Consider the following 12,998-nt stretch of genomic DNA (forward strand, 5'->3'; position numbering starts at 1 on the left):
ACCTTTTGGTGGTTAGATTGAAGTTACATCTGCACATCCTTTACAAACCTACTCCCTTATTTAACCGTCAGTGAGGGAAAGATTCACTCGGCCCCTAAAGTTAATTTTTATTTTAATAAAAATATTGACAATGTTATAATAAAAAGTATGAACGCAGGTCGGTTTTTAGTGTGCATGTGTCTGGAGCATGTTCATCATCCCACAAGGATAACTTTTCTCTTTGACACTAAACGTATCATGGAAACCCCTGCTGTCAGGTGGGTGGGTGCAGGAGGCTACGGCGAAGTACTTCTACAGGGTGGGTGGCGAACGCCTGGGATGGGCATTGTGCGGCCCCCTCTCCATTGCATGAATGAGGGGCGCCGAGGTTTTGTTACACCACTGGGGTTGAGCAACAGGTGTGCACAAACGGCAGCATAGAAGCATAGCTGCAGCCTCTCGTTCATGATACTGCACGGAGTAACGGAGGGTGAGCAGGTTCAAGACGGGGTCACAGACACTCAGCGGAACAGTACACACCTCAGCAGTCACAGACACTACGCGGAACAGTACACACCTCAGCAGTCACAGACACTCAGCGGAACAGTACACACCTCAGCAGTCACAGACACTACGCGGAACAGTACACACCTCAGCAGTCACAGACACTCACCTGCTCTTCCTGCAGCAGCCCGGCTGGAGCACGGATGCTCCGGTAAATTCCAGCTCGCAGAGGGAGTTCAGTCAACGGCGTCAGTCGGCCCGAGCTTCTCTCGGCACCAGCAGGAGTTTTGACCCCTGCGGATCGCCGTCTGCCCCCCTCTCCCTGCCTAGTGAGTTTCACTGGGGGGTCACCGTCCGCCGGCTTCTCCTCCGGTCCGGCGAGATTCAGTACGAGTTCAATCTGTCTGTCCTGTGCCCCGTCCCACGGCTGCTCTTGGTTCAGTAGGAGTCCACGCTGCGTCCGTCTGTCTTTCCCCCGGTCCCACTGTGGCACTTGGACCCAGCCGGAGTATTGCCCCTTGTGCAGGTCTCTGTCCCGCCCTCTGACAGCTCACTCACCCCCGGTGAGGGCTGCACCCGCGTGGCTCCGCTGTTGATCCCCTGATATGTTCTTCGCTGCGCGCAGAGCGGTGACTGCTGTCTGTCAGTCTATCCTTCCCTGACGCCCTGCCTGGCTCCCGCGGCGTCGAGCCCCGCCTCCTCCTCCCCAGCGGCTCCGGTGTCCCAGGTGAGGTCGAGTCCTCCTCCTGCTCTCGGCTCAGCCGCCGGGTCTCCGGTGTGAGGCGCTGTCAAGCTGCTGCTGCCCCCCGCTCCCGGGTCTCCCTGCTTTAGCTTCCACCGATGGGTTGTCCTAGAAACCCCCTCCACTGGGAGGAGGAGGCCGGCAGCCCTGGCGCTGTCACCAGCATCCACGGCCCGAGGAGGTACTGATGCCCAGCACCAGGACCCCTGAGGCAGCAACACAGCACCCAGCTTCACCAATCACCGGTGCATTCTGGTACACGTGGTCCAGCTGCTCGCAGTTATAGCCTCAATGCACCTTCAGATATGTACTTTCTTTTCATATATTGGAAGACAGCAGGATTTTATTATATTGACTTGTTTGTTCAATACATTGTAATTTTGATTGCTTGTTTACAAGTGTAAAGCTCATTTACCTGTCTTTAGGTCTAGTTTCACTGTCATTCATTCATTCATTAATCTTTATTCGGTACTCAAAAAGACACCATCAAAGCACATGCACAATATACACACAATATTTTAAAAAATTTAAAAAAGTATGAATTAAAAAGAATCAGCTAAAAAAGAAAGAGATATTTCATTAGGCTAGGGGAAAGGGATTGTCTTTACGGGATTAGATGGCATTAGAGTCAGTTTTCTCTTGTGTTCCTTAACCGTAATGCAACCCGGATGAAGCTTACAATACAGAACAATGTGTGGGCATCTGTGGCTTCCTGTAGGAATCTCAAGGCCCATTTTGCTTGTCTGAATTTTGTTTCTTTCAGGATCCCTACTAGGAACTTGCGTCTTGGGGCAGAATTAAAGGGGCATACTAAAACAAAGTGAAGGGTATCCTGCGGAGACCTATCGTCGCAGCCGCAGGTACCCTTCGCCTCCACTGTAAGAGTAAACCCGGAAGGAACCGCAAATAAATGGTGGAGCATATTCAGTCTAAAACTGGTCATATGGTAACGGTCCTGAACATTATGCATGACCCTCAAATACGGTTCCATTCCCTGCTTCACTGTTAGTTGGCAATAAGATGAAACAGTGGGCTTGCGTTTTTCCCTCTCTGCCCTAGTCGTGCATGACCAATCTGAGAAAAGTTTTTTAACCATTGATTTATTCTCAGCAGTTAGGGATTCTGGGGCTGCAAAGAAATTTTTACAGTCAATGTCCTCCATAGAGTCCTTGATGTACTTCAGCCAGGGTACATGACCCCATTTATCCCGTTTAAGGCAGTCTTTTATGATTTGTCTTGTGAAGGCTGCATCAGGGTTGGTCCAGATTTTAACCCAGGCTAGGAAAGGTTTAACTTTAATCTGGTCCTCGATATAAGACTCTCCAACTTCCTCATGAATGATGAAGGCTGAGACACTCTGTGGTAATTTCAGAATTCTTCTGAAGAATTTATTTTCTTCCACCTGTATCTGTTGCAATTTTTGATCTATAAAACCCCATACTTCTGCACCGTAAGTAACCTTTGCACAGCATATTGACCTATACAGATTTAATATCTGCTCTGGGGACCATCTACCCAGTCTTCTCCCGAACCCCATGATAGCTCCTGATGACGCCGCCAATTTCATTGCATGTTTCTCCGCCAGGGGTTTAAAAGTCAATTGATTGTCAAACAGTACGCCAAGATATGAAAAAGTCTTAACCTGGCCAATTTTGTGTGATCCAATGTTATAGATAAATTTCCCTTTTTCTTTTGATCCTGTTGACATAATATAAGATTTTTCCAGATTTGTCGATAAATCAAGTTTGGCCATAAAATCGACGAAACCATCAATCAACTTCTGCAACCCCAAGGGGGTTCTTGCTAACAATACAGCGTCGTCGGCATAAAGTAATACCGGCACCGCGCGATGACCAATTTGGGGCGAATCTACCTGTAACTTAAGGAGTTCTTTTTCCAAGAGGTTTATGTATATGGAAAATAGGAAGGGCGCTAGAATGCAGCCCTGCCTCACTCCACTGGTGCATACAAAGGGGTTGGTCTTACTTCCCTCTTGATTATACCTCACACTTGCAGACGTATTCCAGTGTAAAGCCTGTAAGACATCTACAAGGGGTTGATCCACTCCTAGACTTAGCAATAGCGACCAAAGTTTTTCTCTGTTTACGCGATCGAACGCCGCGGAGAGGTCCATAAACCCCACATATATATGGTCCCACTACCAGCAATGGTATATTTTGCAGCCAGTGGATACAGGTTCAAACATTGGTCGGTGGTGGATCTGCCCTCCCTGAAGCCATATTGGACATCTGTCAGAATCTGATACTCCTCAGCCCATTCTTGCAAACGATGTAAAATGACACGTCCCAATACTTTCGCTGTCACATCTATGAGGGATATAGGGCGATAGCATTGAGGGTCGTCACGATTCCCCTTTTTGTAGATCGGCACTATAGTTGCTGTTGACCAAGAACGGGGCAGTCCTGCCACCACTGCCTCGTTCAGGACCCTCGTGAGCAACGGGACCCAGAGATCTATATTGCTCAAGTAAAGATCGGAAGGTATTCCGTCCGGGCCGTGTGCTTTATTCTTACTGAGCCCTGCTATTGCCAATTCTACTTCTTCCAGGGAAAGTCCAGTTTCAGATTTTGAGTTAACCTTGGTTCTTCCCCTTGAGTTACGTGACCTGTGAAGTTATAAAGGCTCTGGACGTGAGTCTGCCATTGTTCAGGTAGGATAGTGTTCATTATTTTAGGTGCTCCTGGGTCCTGGAAGCATGGGGTGTTAATGACCTTCCAAAAACCCGAAATGTCTCGCCTTTCTGCAGCCTCCCTTAAATCCTCCCAGGCTTGGATCTGTTAACTCTTTTTCCGTTCATTCAGTACTTTTTTATATTCAGTTCGGTTTTGTGCTATTTTCAGCTTATCCCTGGGTTTGGCGTGAAGGCTAAGTTTCAGTTTTTTATGCGCCCTAGTGCAAGCAGTGTCAAACCATCGTGGAGTGGAAGGCACTTTATTGTTTTTAGATGTCTTCAAAAGATTATCTACGTGACATGCAATTTCTTCAAATGCGCTCACCACTAGCGCTCCTTCCACTAGAGGGTCAAGACATGTGTTTATAGCACTTAATCCCTCTGTTATCAATTTTTTATAAAATCTGTCTCCATCAATATTAGCCCACTTAATCCTCCTTCCCTGATCCACTGCCTTTTCCATGACGTCTATTCTCCTTGAATTTTTTTTAAAAAACAAACCCTTTTAACGCAAGTGTCAATGGGTTATGGTCACTAATAATGCTTGTATCTATGGCCATGTTGCTGACATTTCTCTTTAATAGGTGTGAGACTAGAATGAAGTCAATATAAGACTGGCTACCTCTGCCTCTGAATGTTGGGTTAAGGTCTCCATTTTCCCCTAACTCAACAAGATCCAAAGTGTGGACCAAATTATACCTTTTCGTTAGTTTCTCTAAATCCCATCCCTCCGTTACATGGGCAAAATGTGGCCCTTTCATTATAGTGCATCTTGACCAATCTCTGTTAAATGGTTTTAAATTATCACAGAGATGACAGTTAAAATCCCCCAAAAGTATTATACTTGGGGTATTTGGTGTCTCATTTGAAGAAATCAACTTTTCTAAACAGGAGTCCAATTCCATAACAACAGACCCCTTTCCCATCGTACCGACGGCATTGTACCAATTAAGTAAAATAAGACCAAAACTTTTATGACGAAACCCAACAACTTGTATATTGTGTGAGTCCCAGTTATAGCTGGACCATACTCCCTGAATGTGAAGATTTACATACATTATTAGTCCCCCCATGGCTCTCCCCGATGATGATTTTATGGCCGGGACAGAAAAACATTTGTACCCCTCTAAACTATACAGATTTGGGTCAATCGCCCATGTTTCTTGCAGGCATATAATTTGAAATTTAATAATGTAATTATGCCATTCTTGAGAATCAAATTTGGCTGCTAATCCTGCAATATTCCAGGATATAATTTGGAGATTTTCAAAGTTATCCCCCATGGGTTGTTCTACTAACCCCCTTGGTGGATACTCCTCCTGGACTACTTCTATAGTTGGTATATGGGTACAGAGTTCTGAACTGATATTACTAGCCAATCTGCTCGACACAGGAGTTATCTTATCAGTTAATTGTTCTATTATTTTATTTCTCCCTTTTTTGACTTTTAAACTCTTTTTACTGGGTCCCTTACCGTTATTGGATCCTAAAACACTCGGGATTCCTATTTCTATTACTCTTGCGGATGGCCCTTCCTCCTCTGCTCTTGTGGGAGTGTCAAAAGCAGTACATTTTTCCTGTGCATGTGTGTGCACTGTCATTCTCGTCACACTCCGCCCAGGTTTGTTGTTAAACACTAATGCATTACTCTAAACAACTGCCTGAAATATTCCATATGGTAAATAGCACACAGAACAGGAGCACAGGGGGAATATGGAGCAGGGACTGTAGTCACTAGACGCGAACCTATCAAGTCAACCAATCACAAACTGACTAGTTCCCCAAATGATGGATTGTAGTGAACGTATTTCACCAAGTAATCCCATCATCTAGAACCCCTTCTCCAGTGTTCACGTGTTGCCTAGCCATCGTATTACCGCCCCCTTCACCCCACAGCCTCCTGCATTCTCCAAGTGCATCGATGTGCTGCCTCTAACCTGGCACTGCCGACCCAATTAAACCTCGTATCCCCCCCAACTCAAACGGCACCCCTCCAAATCCTCAAATGCAGGTGTGGGCCACGCCATCATTCCCACTCTCCCCCAAACTGTGTGAAACCGGTCCTCATCTTTCACCACCTCAACACGCTTTGTCCTCTTCAGCAACCACCTCTCCTGCCTCACTCACCAACCCCATCGCAAGGACTCTTCAGACCATGTTTGCCTTGTTAAGACACTGCTTCACCTCCTGGTCCCAAAAGGCTGGGCTTTCAAACCCGGGTACCTCCATGTGTACATGTTTGATCTCTGCTCCTCTTCAGTTCTCCTCATTCACCTTCTCTCCCATTACCACATCAACATGTCTTCAGCATCCTTCCTACTCCATTAACCGCCGACCCGATCCTTGTCCCCTTCTTCTGAGCCATCTCATGATCAATGCATGATTTATGAACAAAAACAAGTTAATATTGACAACGTGATCTCCTACGCAAGACCGGACCTGTTGTTCATTACTAAAACCTTGTGGAAGATGACATCTCACCCGCAAGTAGTCCGTGAGGAACCTCTCTGAAGAATACTGTCCACATGTGTAACTTCCCATCAGAGATATCTTGGATTCTTCACAGCAGGAGGAAACTGTGGCCATAGCCGGAGAGACCACCACCACCACATCTCCGGCATTGTCAGCTTCCCCACAAGAACATCTGGTACATGAACAGTAAATCTCATTTCCTCCTATAGAGTTGGAACAAACTCGAACCCTTGAGCACTCCACTCTTGTCTACCAGCAATCACACCTCCAGAATATAACAGCTAAGCTCTACAGAAGGCATGCCCCACGCTTGGGCATGTGTATTCACTTCAAGATGTCCATGTCCCCAGATCATCAACCAAAGACATCTGGCACAACAAAGACATAACAAAGAATAAAATCAGACATTTTTGCATTCGTACATCAATGGAAGAAATCTTACAGCAAACATAACAAACTGTGTGTATGTCACTGTTCCAAAGACATTCCTATGCATAGGTGCAGTCAATGAGCAGAATCCAGCAGCACAGAGTGCAGCATTGTGAAGCCCACGCCATTTCCCGGGCTTCCATAACACCATTGCAGACCACTTAATTTCAGAGGCAAAAATGCTGTTCGATCATCAACAAGATGCCTCTCACCATACCCATTCATATCAGGATGAAGAAAGCACAACCACTGACAAACATCGGACTCTAAACTTTTTTAACCAACTCACAGTCTCTGAATTCAATGAGTTAATCAAAGCAAACAGACCAGCTGGCTATCCTCAGACAACTGCCCTTCTCAACCCTTCAAGAACATCCTTCTCCAAACAACTGCTGACGTCCGTTCAAGGACCACTTCCAACAACTATTCAACCTCAGGCACCTACTCCTCCAGCCTCATGATGTCCACCAGGTCATGAATGAAGAAGATGATTTGTACCTGGGACGACCTAAAGGTCTCGGTGGACAGAAATTGAGTTTTTGCTACCATTCGATTGCATCTGGCCTCTGCTTTTAACACCGTGCACCGCCACATGCTCTTATTGAGACTAGAGGGACTTAGCATCAAAGACACTGTTCTAGACTGGTTTCCTCTAACCTGCCAGACAGATCCAGCATTATCTACCTGTGCCTGTCACATCACTTCCCGCTCAGCACTGACAGTCCAGGCTCAAACATTGCACCTCTCCCAATCGACACCTACCTCAGCCCACTTCTCGGTCGCCGCAGCTTTTCAATGTATGCTGCTACATCTATGCTAGCCGGAGCTAGACTGTGCCAATCTGGCAATCTGCATTTGCCAGGTAACTTGCTAGGGGCTGCTTTCAGAACTGAATGGGCTACGATAATCCAACCATGATCCCTTATCCCCATATCAGTCACCGATTGTGATTTCGAGTTGAGCTTTATCAGTAACAACACCCTGATAATCCTAAATCCAGACAACTTCATGGACTTGAATGCCTTGAGACCGGACCCCTACCTTTTCACTATAAATCAGTGGATACTGAGTAACCACCTAAAACTGCACTCTTCCAAAACAGAAATCCTAATTGCGAAAAAAGGGCATTGGGAAAGAGTGAACCTGATGAAGAAAAGTAGGCATCCAAATGCATTGCTGCTGACTGACTAACACTTAACCCTGTTGAATAAAAGAAACATTTTAAAGTGTTAGTTGGTTAATACATTATCTTAAAGAACATATGTAGACAAAACATATCTGAAGGTAAATATAAGTATGTTAAAATGTTGGTTTCAAGAAGTTGGGAAATGTTCAATAATTTGATATGGACATATGCTATCCAGGGTAGTTTCTATTAGGAATATCAAGATCTTCCTTGTGTCTCAGCACGAGAGCTGTTGTGCAATTACATTTGCAGAGAGCACAACTCACGCGGGAGACAAGAACACTCTGCGCAAAACTTACGTAAAGAAGGATGCTTATGGGAATGGCACTCAGACAGGGACACATGGGCACTTCAGTAGGAGTGTACAGACATTGTGATAGGGTACAAAAACACTGCAAAATAGGCTGGGGTGAGTTTCAGTGATTTCCGAACCAGACTCCATTTTGTTTGCGTGGTGCGTGACGCCATTTTGTGTTGCCCTCACGTAGGCCCGTGGAGGTAACCGAACGAACAAAGTTGCATGGGCTTCGTTGTTCATGTGCATATTAACTAGGCGTTTTCTGACTTGTGAGTGAACTGCGAAGACGCTGACCCCGTCACCCGAAACTGACCCTTTGCGAAGCCAATTTCTCTGGCTGATCGTTGTCTGAGATTGCCAATCAATGTTCAGGATATTGTTAACTTTTAGTTCGCTTGCACATATCTTATCCTATTCAGCATCTGAATTGGTTCCTTTCTTTTTTTTTTTTTTTTTTTTCTCAAAACCTTTATTGGAGTAAGCATAGAAAAGTACAAGAATGGGCCTACAACCTCACGGGCTGGCCGCTAATAACAAGGCACAGTGCATGTAAGAAAATGTACACCCGTGGATAGGTACAGCTCAAGTACAAAGCATTACTCTATAGACATCACAGAACAATTCGTATTTTTATTTTTTACAAAAAGAAACACAAACACTAAAAGGCGAATGAATGATACTTAAGGTCAGCCCAAAGAGCGGAGGGGACGGTTCCACGATCAGGAGAACACACCCAGAGCCCAGAGGCTCCAATCAAGTCGGGGAGGGGGGGGAGGGGAGCAGCGGGGAGAACCGGAAGTATAAAAAAACTTTACGGAAGGGTTCCGGGAACTCTAGTCTAGGGAGAAAGGACAATCTCAGCTGTGTTGTCAAGGGGAGGGGTGCAAATACCCCCACGATAATCATTCCACTGGCCCCAAACCTTCGTCCACGCCCTAGGCCTGCCCCTGGCCACATAAACCGTCTTCTCACGAAACATGGACCAGTCCATATTGTCTTCCCACTTTGAGACCTCAGGGGGCCTGGAAGCGCCCCAGAGTTGCGCGACATCCCGCTTCGCAATCATGTAACCAAGGGTAGCCCATCTGGTCTGGGCCACCGAGTAGTCAGTGGGCTCCCACACATTCAACAGACATCTGCGAGGCTCCGGCCGCAGGGCCACACCCGTAACAGCAGTCATCACCTCAAGCACAGCAGTCCAATAAGCAGCTACAACCGGGCACTCCCAAAGGATATGCAAAAAGGACGCACTCAAGCCACATCCACGCTTGCATAGCCCATCCGAAGAAAAGCCCATCGTAACCAGACGCGGACCAGTGACATAGACTCGATGAAGAATCTTAAGCTGAACCAAGCGGAGACGGGCAGGAATGGCCACCTCCTTGGGAGAAGAGAGCGCCGATTGCCAATCTTCGTCGTCCAGTTCCAACCCATCGCAAACCCAAGCCTCCCGAAGTCGGACCAGTAAGTCCGCCCGATTATTAATCAATTTCTTGTAAATAAGAGAAATAGTGCTATCGGGAAGATGCCCATCAAGGACACGGTCCTCGAGGGGGGAAGATTCAGGCAGGGCCTCATCAGGAACCAAGACTGAGGCGAGGGCATGCCGGACCTGCAGGTAGCGAAAAAATTCCCTACCACTCAAACCATATTCCGCCTGGAGGGCCTGGAACGACTTCACACAACCGTTCGAGTACACGTCACCCACCTTACTGATCCCAATCACATCCCAGCGGTCGAAACCCTTGGTAGACCAGAGCCCGCCCAAACGTTCGGATGCATAAAGCGGCGTCGCCAACGTCAATCGATCCTCCCACCCCAAACTCACACTCGCAGCCCGCCACACCGTTACTGCAATCCTGGATGGGCCCACAAGATGGCACCCGGCCGATCGGGAATAAAGCGCTCTAGTAAAGTCCCCACCCGGAAGCTGGAGTCTGTCCATCTCGAATGCAGGATTACGACCCGGGGAAAACATCACATGATTAATGGCAGACAACTGGGAAGCCCAATAATATCGCTTGATATCGGGGAGCGCCATGCCCCCGTCATACCAGGGGATGGTGAGCTTTGCGAGTGCGATACGGGGTCGCCCATCCCATATCAACTGCCGTTGAAGACTCTCAATCTCTTGGAAATAGGTCTTAGGGATAGCGTCATATGAGTTGTGAAGCGCGTAAAGGAATCGCGGCAAGGACATCATTTTAAACAGGGCCGCCCTGCCCAGCGGAGATAAGGGAAGCTTGCGCCAACGGGCCACATCCAAGCGCAGTCTAAGCAACGGTGGTAGGAGATTACGCTCAAAGCGGAGCGTCGGGTCCAACGTAATAAAAATCCCTAAGTACTTGAAGCCCGACCGGACCACCTGAATAGGAAGTCTACTCGGCAAGGGGGGCAAAACCCCCGAGAGAACATATACACAGGACTTGGTCCAGTTAATAACGAGGCCCGAGTTGGCTCCAAAAGAAGCAAGAACATCAAACAAAACAGACAGAGATTTACGCGGGGAGGTAAGGTATAAAAGGATATCGTCCGCGTAAAGCGAAACGCGGTCCTCGAAGTCCGGAGACCAGCGAATCCCCTTGAGAGACGGTTCCCACCGGAGCCAGGCAGCCAACGGTTCCAAGGCGAGAGCAAACAGTAATGGAGACAAGGGGCATCCCTGACGGGTACCCCTGCCGAGGGTGAAAGGAGCCGAGACCCTACCATTTACCACTACTTGCGCCAGAGGTGCCGCGTACAGCAACTGGACCCAACCAATAAAGTCAGGCCCAAAACCAAATTTCTCAAGAGCCGCCCAAAGATAGGGCCACTCCACCGTGTCGAAGGCCATGGACGCATCCAACGATGCCAAAATGGCCGGCTCCGTCAGAAGCCCCGCCCTCGCGATCGCGCCATGAAGACGACGTAAGTTCAGAGCCGTGTTGCGATGTGGGATAAATCCAGATTGATCCGGATGGACCAAATCACTTATGACCGTCAAGAGACGGGTGGCCAGGAGTTTCGCCAACACCTTGGGTTCAACATTCAGTAGGGATATGGGCCTATAGGAGGAACAAAGATCACGTGGTTTGCCCTCCTTGGGGATGACAACTATCGTGGCCAGTCTCTGATCATAAGGGAGAACACCCCGTTCCCGGGACTCCAGAAACATGGCGCGGAGATACGGAGCAATCCTATCCGGACGCAACTTGTACAATTCGATTGGCAACCCGTTCGGGCCCAATGCTTTGCCAGAACGGAGGGAACGGATGGCAGTAGCTATCTCATCAACCGTAAAGGGGGAGTCTAACGCCACACGGTCCGAATCAGAAACAATGGGCAGGGCTATATCACGCAACAGAAGGCGAGAGTCAACCACATCCCTCACAGACACAGGGGTATACACCACACGGAAGTACTCGGCAAACCGGTCAACTATCCCAATCGGGTCCGTTACACTCACACCACATGCAGACTGAATCACGGGTACCACACGATTAGCTCTCTCCTTCTTATCCAGCCACGCCAGCAATTTACCCGCTTTGTCACCCACATCATACAAACGTCCCTGTTGCTCCCGAAACATCACTTTGGCTGCATCCGTGACCAAGGACTTATAAGCAAATTGTTTCAGACCCAGGGCATGGAGCTTCTCAGGCGTGACACCAGATTCCAAGCCCTCCTCCAGTACAGAAATTTCCCCCTCAAGATCAACCACTTCTCTATTCCTCGCTCTCTTAGCCTCAACAATAAGGGAGAGGGCCTGCCCACGAATCACAGTCTTAAAGGCCTCCCACAGGGACACAGCAGATGAAACCGACCCCTCGTTATCCAGAAAATACGAGTCGAGGGACTTAAGTAAAAGGGTGCGGGTCTCAGGGGAGGTAAGGTACCACGGATTAATGGGAGCGACCCTGCCCACTGCTTCCACCCCAACCTCAAAACGAAGCCAGAGCGGAGAGTGGTCAGAGATACCCCTGGGCATGTGCACAATCTCACGCACAGCCGGGGACTGTGTCGCAGGCATCAGGAAATAATCCAGCCGAGACAAACTCCCATGGGCCCCGGAGTGAAAGGTGTACTGCCGCTGCGTAGGATGCAAAAGCCTCCAGCAGTCCACTAGGCCGAAGGTATCCAAAAAGCCACCCAACCACTGCTGAGCCGCCGGGGTATCCCTAGGGGGGTGGCGATCATGAAGGCCAGAGACTACCGAATTAAAGTCACCAGCCAGAAAGAGAGTACTATCAGGAAGGTCCAACAAGACACGGCCCAAATCTGAAAAGGTGGAAGTCTGCAAGCCGGGGGGCACATAAACAGTTAATAAGGAGAGGGTACGGCCTTCATACCGACCCACAAGGACAGCATACCGCCCCCGGTCATCCTGTATAACATCATCAATAGCCAGGGGGAGGGAAGCCCGAATGAGAATACCCACACCCCTGGAACCCGAGGTAAACCCCGAATGTGCTACGAGGCGATAGCCCCACCTGTTCATTGCATGACAGACATTGCCTATCAAATGAGTCTCCTGCAGGAAAACAATGTCAGGAGATAAACGTCGTATACATTTCAACACCACACTGCGTTTGATACGATCACCCAGACCATTAACGTTCCACGAAACAAATCTCAATCCGCTACCCCCATCCCACCCGACAAAGCCCAAACCCCCCATCAATGAGCACGACCACAAAAAGCAATTCAAATACAGAAT

At 48.2% G+C, this 12,998-nt stretch overlaps 1 protein-coding gene across 2 annotated transcripts in view; it reads right to left on the reverse strand.

The window, feature by feature from the left end:
* LOC144754350 (dual specificity testis-specific protein kinase 1-like) overlaps positions 1–12,998 on the reverse strand; it is a 358,355-nt gene that overhangs the window by 329,058 nt on the left and 16,299 nt on the right. The window contains exon 1 of one of the 2 annotated variants that reach the window (XM_078642037.1): positions 653–1,125. The exons of the other annotated variant lie outside the window; for it this stretch is intronic. The gene's annotated coding sequence lies outside the window, so the exon portion shown is untranslated. Of the gene's footprint in view, positions 1–652; positions 1,126–12,998 lie in introns of those variants that run through there. 2 annotated transcript variants of the gene reach the window in all.

Source organism: Lissotriton helveticus, chromosome 5_1 (assembly GCF_964261635.1).
Source record: "Lissotriton helveticus chromosome 5_1, aLisHel1.1, whole genome shotgun sequence".
In the NCBI taxonomy this organism is placed as follows: domain Eukaryota; kingdom Metazoa; phylum Chordata; class Amphibia; order Caudata; family Salamandridae; genus Lissotriton; species Lissotriton helveticus.